General features: G+C 33.2%; 1 pseudogene across 1 annotated transcript; it reads left to right on the forward strand.

The window, feature by feature from the left end:
• Positions 1-1,573: 1,573 nt before the first annotated feature.
• Positions 1,574-4,416, forward strand: LOC115971007 (annotated as a pseudogene). The gene has a single exon (XR_004087193.1). The product of XR_004087193.1 is annotated as a G-type lectin S-receptor-like serine/threonine-protein kinase LECRK3 (transcript).
• Positions 4,417-10,818: the final 6,402 nt, after the last annotated feature.

Below are 10,818 nucleotides of genomic sequence, written 5' to 3' on the forward strand. Positions count from 1 at the left end.
GAATCTCAAAGTTGATGCAAGAGATAAACATGCTTATGAAATTTTTTTGAAGGTTTAAGTCATATTAGTAAAAACTAAAAAGCCTAATGTCTTCAAAGTTTATGGTGAGCAACTCAGCAACCCCTCCCTTATAAACGTTTTCAATCACACAGTTGTAGGGCTTAGTGGTGATGTTGCTATGTCCATAGATGCAAGCGCACTGGATACGCATTTATGTAAAACTAAGCTTGCAGGTATTAATTCAATAATTGTACTTAGGCTTATAAAATATGTAGATTTTAAATTATATGTTTATATACAGATTTAGATATATAATTAGGTTTTTTTTTGGTTTAATTATAGTGGACTCTTTGTTTTCTACATTAAATTAACTTATTTGGCACAAAAATTAAAAAAACTTAGATTAGATAAGATACATGGTGCAAAATTAAACTTTAATTAAAATCTAATTTTTACATAGAATTAACTCACTTGACACAAAAATTTAAAAACTTGGATTAGATGGGACAGTTGGCGCAAAACTAGACTCTAATTTGAATTCCAATTTGAAATCTAATTAGATTTTCTCTTAGCTTTGCCTATGTAACCCCGTGCATATGCACGGATACATTTAAAAACAATCACAATTGCAAATATATAATTTAGAATCTAATTAGATCTAGACTCTTTTGTTTTTACATTCAATAATTTACTTGCCACAAAAATTAAAAAATTAGATGGAACACATGCGCAAAATTGAATTCCAATTAAAATTCAATTTAGAATTTAATTGAATTTAGACTCTTTAATTTTTGCAATTAATAATTCACTTGAACACGAATTTAAAAATTAGATGAGATACATGGTGCAAAATTAAACTCTAGTTTAGAATTTAATTGAATTTTCTCTTAACTTTGGCTATTAATATATATATATATATATGTGTGTGTGTGTGTGTGTGTGTATAACTTATAAACTTGAATTTTTTTTTAGTTATACAAATAAAAGACTCATAAATATAAAATCATTCAAAAATTATATTTTTTTATGATTTACTTATATTGGACTCCTCGTTTTTTTACACCAAAGTTACTCATTTTACATAAAAATTAAAAAATTTAGATTAGATGGAACAAATGGCACAAAATTAAACTCTAATTAAAATCCAATTTTTACAATGAATTAACTCACATGAAACAAAAATTTAAAAACTTATATTAGATTGGACACATGGCGTAAAATTAGATTATAATTTAATTCCAATTTAAAATTTAATTGGATTTCCTCTTAATTTTACCTATTATTATATATATTGATTAATAATTCAATGGATGACCAGCTGAAAGACTTTGAATATAATTAAAAGCATGCAAAAACTTCTCATTCCAGCTAAGAAAGAGACTAAAGGGAATGATTCTTATTCTATATATGCAAAGTTTTTTGGATATACACAAGTTGTGACTTTTCGTCCCTAGGAAAGACTCGAGAATGCATCATTTTTTTTTTTAATAACTATTTCCTTCCAAACACCTTCCAAAATATATATATATATATATATATATATATATATATATTGGAAAGTAATACTCAAGGGAACATCATAACTCGGCAATGGCAAGTCTCTTGTTTTTTATTGACTATATATGGAGCTGTGTTAGTCAAATTTCATTTGCAAACAGAGTGAAAAAATAACAGAGAGAACTAGCTATTTTCTAGCAATGGCAAGTCTCTTGTTTTTTATTTTTCTCTCAGCAATTATCACTACAGAAGCTCAAAAAGGGGAATCCATTGTAAACCTTGGCTCTTCTTTAACACCTACCTCCAAGTCTTCATGGCAGTCACAATCTGGTTTCTATGCCTTTGGCTTCTACCAACAAGCCAATGGCTATGCTGTTGGAGTTTTTTTGGCTGGGATTCCTGAAAAGACAGTAGTCTGGACAGCCATCCGAGACAAACTTCCAGCTCTCGCTAGTGTTACATTGAATTTCACTAGTGATGGTAGACTCATCATGCAATCAGCACAAGGCGAAGAGACGGCCATTGCCAATCCTCCTGAACGTGCAGCATCAGCATCAATGCTTGATTCGGGAAACTTTGTTCTCTATAATTCGGATAAGAAGATTATATGGCAAAGTTTTGAATCCCCAACGAATACCCTCTTACAAGGTCAGCGACTCACAGCTGGCAAAGAGTTGTTTTCAAGTGTTTCAGAATCTGATCAATCGACAGGAATATTTCGCCTGAAAATGCAGACGGATGGAAACCTTGTGCAGTACCCAGTGCAAACCGCAGATACGAGTGAATATGCTTATTGGGCTTCTGGAACAGATGGAAAAGGCAGTAATGTTTCACTATGTCTGGATGATGATGGTCATCTTTACTTGCTCAATTCCACCGGCACAATCTTAAATAATCTGACTCATGGCGGATATCCAACAAAAGATGTAGTGTATTTTATGCGAATTGATGTCGACGGGATCTTCAGGCTATTCTCACACAATTTGCATAAGAATGGGAATTTCTCAGTCATATGGTCATCTTCCGATAATAAGTGTGACCCTAAGGGCCTGTGTGGTCTCAATGGGTTTTGCACTATGATAGATCAGGATGCTAATTGCTTGTGTCTTCCAGGTTTTGCAAGTGTTATCGAGGGAAATTGGAGCTCAGGTTGTGAAAGGAATTTCACTGCAGAAAGTTGCAAGAGCAAAGATGTAAGTATGAAATATATCATGCAAGCAGTACCTAATACTGTATGGGAAGATAATTCTTTTTCTTCCCTAACAATATTGACCAAAGACGATTGTGAAGCAGCATGTTTGAAGGATTGTAATTGTGAAGCCGCTACATACAAAGATGGAGTTTGTCGAAAGCAAAAGCTTCCATTGAGATATGGAAAAAGGGTACTAAGTGATGATAACATTGCATTCATCAAGGAAGCTATATCTACTTCCACCATAAATAAAATTGAGCCCTTGGGACGTGAAAAATATTCTCAGAAGGGCATAATGATTCTGGGCATCTCACTTGGTGCTTTTGGACTTATTATGTCAGTGATTTCTGCAATTGCAATTTATAAAAATCGAGTCCGAGCATATAGAAGGCTCTCTAATAGTGGAAATGTTGATTTAACCATGGATGTTTCTCCAAGATCATTTACTTATTCTGATCTTGAGAAAATGACTAATGGTTTCAAGGAAGAGCTGGGTAGAGGATCATTTGGGACTGTTTACAAGGGAACAATATGGAATGGTCAGAAGATCGTAGCCGTCAAAAGACTAGAGAAAGTGTTGACTGAGGGGGAGAGAGAGTTTCAAACCGAGATGAAAGTTATTGGAAGAACACACCACAAGAACCTTGTCCGTCTGCTTGGGTATTGTCATGATGGAGAGAATAGGCTTTTGGTATATGAGTACATGAGCAATGGCTCACTTGCAGATATACTCTTCAATCCTGAAAAAAAAACTTTGTTGGGATGAAAGAATAGAAATTGCTCGCAACATAGCAAAGGGAATTCTTTATCTCCATGAAGAGTGCGAGTCACAAATCATTCATTGTGACATAAAGCCTCAAAACATACTCATGGATGAATATAGGTGCCCAAAAATCTCTGATTTTGGATTGGCAAAGCTACTAAAGCCAGACCAAACCAATACCTTTACAGGTATCCGAGGAACAAAAGGGTATGTTGCACCAGAATGGCATCGAAACCAACCAGTGACAGTTAAAGCAGATGTATACAGCTTCGGAATTGTTCTGTTGGAGCTTATATGTTGTAGAAAGAGTGTGGATTGGAGTTTTCCTGAAGAAGAAGCTATTCTTGAAGAATGGGCATACTCTTGCTTTGAGGCTCATGAGCTAGATAAACTAGTTAGTGGTAAGGATGTTGACAAAAGGCAATTGGAGAGAATAGTTAAAGTGGGACTTTGGTGCATTCTTGATGAGCCATCTCTTCGTCCTTCAATGAAAAAGGTTCTGCTAATGCTGGAAGGGACTGTAGATGTCCCAATCCCTCCAAGTCCAACTTCTTTTCTTAGTACCGTATAAAATGTGTTTGTAATTTTTTTTTCTTAGGAAATGTTATAGAGGGGATTTGAGCTGGATATGTTCCTTCATTAAACAAGTGTTAGTACTCAGCTAGTCTTTTAAGGCCAATGGCAAAATGTGGTTGTACTTCAAAACCCAAATATGGGATGGTTTGCAAGAATAATTGGCACAACAATATTGTTAAGATTCTTTGTGCTACACGCCCATAGTATTATTGGATATCGGACTATCTCAACTTCAAATGCTATTAAATATATGTATATGTCAGTGGCCCTTGGCTTGAGCGAGGGAATGACTCCGCATACTTCCGTTGAGAGAGGAGAAAAAAAATGTTCCTAAAAAGATAAAAATCAAATGCTTTATTTTTTATTTTTTCCTTAAGATACAAGTAGGGGAGGGCCAAAGGGGGCATTTGAACCCAAATTTTGTTTATGGGATTTACAAAACTATAATTTGTTAGTTAAAAGTATTTGCAGTCTCTTGCTTTTGTTATGGGCTACTCTGAATATAGGAAGCCATAGTGTTTTGTCTATATCAAATAGAACTACTTATTACCAAAAAGAATGATTTACAGCTATAAAAGATTTATTATAAAAGTGAATACAATAATATTAATTTGAAAATCTCCCCAAAAAAAAAATAATATTAATTTGACAACATTTTATTATTATCCTATAGACAATAATCTGTCTCCATTTCTAATTAATAAGATAGATCATGAAGGTTTACCTGGTTCATTCACTTGGCTTATATTCATCGAGTAAGAGCTTAAAAGGCTAGTTATATGTTTTTTATTCACTTTAATACTGATATATTAATGTATAACCTACTTTATAATGGGAGTTACATACACAAATCAATTAAAATTTTGAATTTTGAATTGATTTCTTCAATTCTACAAATTCCTCTATCAAACAATTTCTTGGTTTATTCCAATCCAATGATTTTCTCTGACAAGATATGCCTTGATTTGGTCTCGAACAATATAAAAAATTCTACAGTTTCCTACACGACCAAGGCGACAATGTTGAATCTAAATTATTGGCGGGTAGTCTTAAACATCATGACAGCTGTGTTGCTAGAGTTGGCCAGAATGGTGGTTGGGACTGACTCAGAAATTATAAATCTACCGTGTTGCTGGTGTTGACCCGTATGGTCCTATCGAACATTAATTATTCATTGGCAGACAAGTGGAGAGGCTTAGAATATACACATGCAAAGACTTTTTAGTCTACTGAATAACTTTTGTCATTCTTAAGTCAAGTGAATAACTTTTTAGTCTACTGAATAACTTAAGTCAAGTGAATAACTTTTGTCATTCTTCCGCAACTGATGATGCGGAAGCTTGAAGAAAGTGTACACCATATTTTCTTTGATATAACAGAAACTAAATTATTAGTTTTTGGTCAAAATTTTCTAATCCACAATGGATCTCTTAAATCCACAAGATAATAGATCTAGAAACTACTAGAGGAAACAATAGACATCTGATCAAGAGTACAATTTCAACGGGGAAAAAAGTAGAAAAAAATTTTGGGAAAAAGGAGAAGTATTGTGTTATTGTTGTCATAATCTAATCTATCATCTAATCTAACATGTGATAAATAAATAATTTTACCACAAATTTGAATTTTTTTTCTTAAAAATCTCAAAGAATACACTAATGAAATAAGGAAGATAAAGAACAATATAAAATATTTGTAAATGCTTAAAACAATTACTCAAACATCTAAGAACATCATATAACAAAAACATAACAATTTGCTACTAATTAATTTGTTAAACAAAATATTTACAAACAATGAAAGGAAATTGCATAAAGATCATTGTCTTCAACTACACTAATTGTGAGTACTCAGAAATTGATGGCCTAAGCCCACTAAGAACAGTGGTGCCTTGTCCTTCAAACCAAGCTCAAACAATAGAATTTCTAAAGAGAGTGGGAAAACAATTCAAATGTAATTCTTAGCTAAGTTCAAGTCTAAGGCCGAAGAGGCCAGAGTAACAGAGAGGTGTAATGCAAGTAATGATTGAGAACAATGCTCTCCTCGAGCAGGTTCAAGGTTTAGTTTCTTATATATGATTGATACAAGTTTCACGCTATGCAATGCACTGTTCACTTCCCAGTTAATCTATTTCTTAGAGAAAAATGTTCATCCCTTTAACTGGGAGGTTTCCTTCCCTTATATATCCTTCCACCTTGCATCCTAGACCTCCATTTGTATGCCTCAAGACTTTTCTTAGAACACTTGTCCCATCAAAGTTCTGCTAAAGGTGGTAGAATGGGTTGCTAGCTATGAAGTTACTATTCATGTGTCATTTCCTCATAATGCAACTGATAAGATTGTTGCAGGGCATTCAATGCGGAGGGGGAAAGTATGTCGTTCCAGGAAACTTCCTCCCACCATATCTTCCCCCCATATGGTCCTTCCTCTTCTCCTCAAGCTCTTTGTCCTGTCTCCCCTCACATCCTCAGGTAGGTGAAGTCCTTGGGGTGGATATTCCTCCACGGGAGGGATTGTACGAGATGTTTTCTTGTTTTAATCCTCTTCAGTCCTCAGACATCCCACACTAACTGTTCTTCATCAGTTTATCCGGATCATCCTGTTGTTTTCCAAATAAACTAATACCTAACAGCAACACAAAATATGACAAATAATAATATGAATTTTTCCCCAAATCAGATCAACAACAAACACTATTCATTAAAAGTATTTAGTTTAGTAAATAAAATGATAAAAAATACTCACATTAAGGAACACATATGAATTAGTCAATAATATGAAAATGAGGGTTACAAACCTCTAGTAGGAAACTCTCCTATGGATAGTTATTAGTTTCTACCATCAATAATTAAGCAAGACCTGTGAATACCTTTGTATAGACAATTTTTTTTTTTTTAATTTAAAATATTACTCATTGATTTCATTTTTCAGTTATAAACAACCAAAAGTAGAGTTCTAAAAAACACATGTATTCATCAATCTATGGTAGAGATGCAAGAAAAATAAATAAAATAATCCAAAAAAATGAAAAGTAGAGTTCATTTAAAAAGAAAGTATATATTACTCATTGATTTCATTTTTCAGTTTTAAACAACCAAAAGTAGATTCTAAAAAACACAAATATTCATCAATCTAAGGTAGAGATGCAAGAAAAATAAAATAAAATAACCCAAAAAAATGAAAAAAAAAAATTGAGAGAGAGAGAGAGAGAGAAATAACATTTTTTGTATGTTAAAAATATGAATAGAATGAGAGAATGACAAATTTATAGTAAGAGGATGAGAATAAGAAAAGACAAAATAAAGGAAGATTAAGGGGCAAAATAATATTTAAAGTAAAAACCACCCAAGAGGAATATACATAGACAACACTTTTGTATTGATTTTCCATTGATTTATTATTTAGTTATAACATCAAAATTAAAGTAGATGAATATGTAAAGTTAAAACCACTTTAAAATGAATTTGCAAAGCTAATATATATATATTTATATATATTTATATTTATATTTATATTTATATATATATTTAATATTGTAAGAAATTAAATGAAAAAAATAAATATGAAAAAGATTAATTATGTGGTCATTGACGAGGCGGATGAGGTGGCTCAATAGGAGTGTAAAAACAATAAATGCTACAGTTTAACTTTTAGATATATATATAAATAATCTGCCTTGCCTCTAGATGCTACAAAACATATAAATATTGAAAAGATAAAACCCTAGAACGACTAGGAAAACTTTCAAAACCTTGATTTGCACTAATTACGAGATCATGTAGCAAAATACCGAATTTTATCGAAAGTGAAAAAATAAATGAATTAAATGTAAAATCATAAACTATTGACCTTAAAGGTCGTTTCAAAACAAGCGGGACTTTATTCTGACTTTTAAACAAAAATTTATTAAAGAAATAAAAATTACTAAAAACAGCAAAATCACTATTTTCAAAACCTAAACAAAGGAATTTGTTAAAATTAAGGCACACCTCATTACAAAACGAAGACTCTTGATTAAAAGACCGTTTCCGTTAAACCTGCCAAATTTCAAGCAATTTCAACTCTAAGCCCGATGATGTCTACTAGTATCTCATTACTTTACGCCCTGGATTCAGACACTCTTGACCTTCTAGGAGGACCATTACTGTCTGTTCTATTACAATTACTATGCAGATTATTAGAACATACAAAAGCGGTGACTTTTCAATTCGCAGAAAAATATTCACTCAAGTGAATGATTCTCTTTCATTCCAAAGAGTTCTAATTTTTTTCTCTTTACAACACCGTAACTTGGCACTTTGTGCAGGACAAGGTATGTAGATTGAGATAGCCATTTATTTACTATATTTGGAGGTGGATTGAATGATTAATTCCTAAATGTTAGTATTATTGATTTTCCATTTGAAACCAGACTGAAAGGAAGCCAAAGATATAGAGCTAGCTATTGTCCAATGATGGCAACTATATATCTTGCTTTTTCTTCTTATCTCAGCAATTTTCACTGCTGAAGCCCAACAAGGAGAACTGAAAAGACAGGCTCTTATTTAACACCTACCACCAATTCTTCATGGTTGTCACGCTCTGGTCTATCATGTTATTGGAGTTTTTCTTCCTGGGATTCCTGAAAAGACAGCCAAGTTGAAAGAAAACCATAAAATGGAAAGAGTCTTGTATTGCATAAATGGCTAGCTTAATTTCATCATTAAGACTAACTCTGTTTATATAACCACAGAGAGAGGGAGAGAGCTTAGCGAGATAAGTGGAGTTGTTGTAACAGACTTAACAAACTAACCACCTGATACACATTGTGAGAATTAAAGCTAATAACTGAAAACATAAATGAAACGATGCGTTTTGGTGTGACTGTAAACAGAGTGATTTTAAGTGATACGACGGTGCGTTTGATCATTTCTAGGCTTGCCTGTGTTTCTGGGCTCCTCACTGGTACTGGGCTCATTACTGGGCTCGCTGCTGGGGCTGAGGTATAAAGACTATTCTTCATAACCAAAACAATCCTCTGGCTCTCACTGATGTGATGTTACATTGAATTTCACTAGTGATGGTAAACTCATGATGCAATCAGCACAAGGCAAAAAGATGTACATTGCCACTCCATCTGAACGTGCAACATCAGCATCAATGCTTAATCCAGGAAAGTTTGTTTTATAAAACTAATAAGGAGATTATATGGCAAAGTTTTGAGTCACAACCCAACCAATACAATCTTACAGGGTCAGTGTCTCTCAACTGGACAAGGTTGTGTTCGAGTGTTTTAGAATCTAACCAATTGACAGGAGTATTCAACTAGTAATGCAAAATACATATGAAAACCTCGTGCAGTACCCATTGGTAGTATCAGAATTAAAGCCTGAATATCATTGTTGGGCTATTATTATAGATGGACAAGACAATAATGTCAATGTGTTACTATGTCTTGATGATGATGGATATCAATTCCACTGGTGCAAACTAGAGTGGCATTGAAATCAACTAGTTATAGTCAAAGTAGATGTATATAGTTTCAGAATTGTGTTGTTGGAGCTTATATGTTATAGAAAGAATGTGGACTGGAAAATTCTTGAAGAAGAAGCTATTCTTGAAGAATGTGCATATCATTGCTTTGAGGCTCATGAGCCAGGCAAACTAGTGAGTGGTAAGGAGGTTGACAAAAGACAATTGGAGAGAATGGTTAAAGTGGGACTTTCGTATATTCTTGACGATCCATCACTTCATCCTACAATCAAGAAGGTATGCTAATGTTGGAAGGGACATTAGATATATAACCCAATCCCTCCAAGTTCAACTTCTTCTCTCAATATAGTGTAAAATGTGTTTGTATTTTTTTTTTTTTTCCGAAGTCCTTTGTACAATGTAAAATGTGTTATGCTACTTGTACCCTTTTTAAAATCCAAACTGGATCTGAATTGGACCCTTTGCTGTATCTCTTATTAGAATCAATGATCTAGTTATTTTTTAAAATTTGAGTCTTACTGGCCAAAATCATTTGGATGAAGTAGGTGCGTTCACTGTCGCCTCACCACTTAATCAACTTGCATTGCCTTATGATGCGGAACCATCTGAGCACTAATGGGACTTGCCATTATTCGAATCCACAAGTCCTGAACTTCATAGGTGTGATGGACTTGCCATTATTCAAACTATCTCAAAAAAAAAAAAAAAAAAAAAAAAAAAAAAAAAAAACAACAACAACAACAACAACAACAACTGAAGCATTGTTGCTATGCTCCTGTTGAGCCACATCAGCGGCCATATTATCGGCCCCACTAACTTTCTTTTTTTTCCTTTTATTTTCCTTCCTTTTGCAAATTAACATTTTCCCAATCATATATATGTGTGTGTGTATATATATATATATATATATATATATAAAAGAAAAAAAAAAGTCATCTCTTAATTAACATTTCCTAACTTTTCAACTTTCCATTTATTATTCCATCAAACCCAATTTGATAATGATTCAAACTTCCTTCAACTTTATGACTCTCTCTCTCCCCAATCAAGCAGTTATGAAAACTATTCAATTGCTACTTTATTAGAATTCCAAAAAAAAAAAAAAGACAGCTGATTTTTTGTCTACGTATATATCTACCTCACTCCTACAAATTTGGAAAGTCCCTCTAAAGTGAAGGTTTTTTCTCCCCCATATTATTCAAGTTTTCTGAATTAATGTTGTTAGTGATGTGCCATTGGAGATCTCAAGTGCCAACAACATTGGTTCCCATAAACCAACCAAAAAAATCTCAAAGCCATGGTGAAGAATACATTGAAA

This window comes from Quercus lobata, chromosome 12, assembly GCF_001633185.2.
Source record: "Quercus lobata isolate SW786 chromosome 12, ValleyOak3.0 Primary Assembly, whole genome shotgun sequence".
In the NCBI taxonomy this organism is placed as follows: Eukaryota; Viridiplantae; Streptophyta; class Magnoliopsida; order Fagales; family Fagaceae; genus Quercus; species Quercus lobata.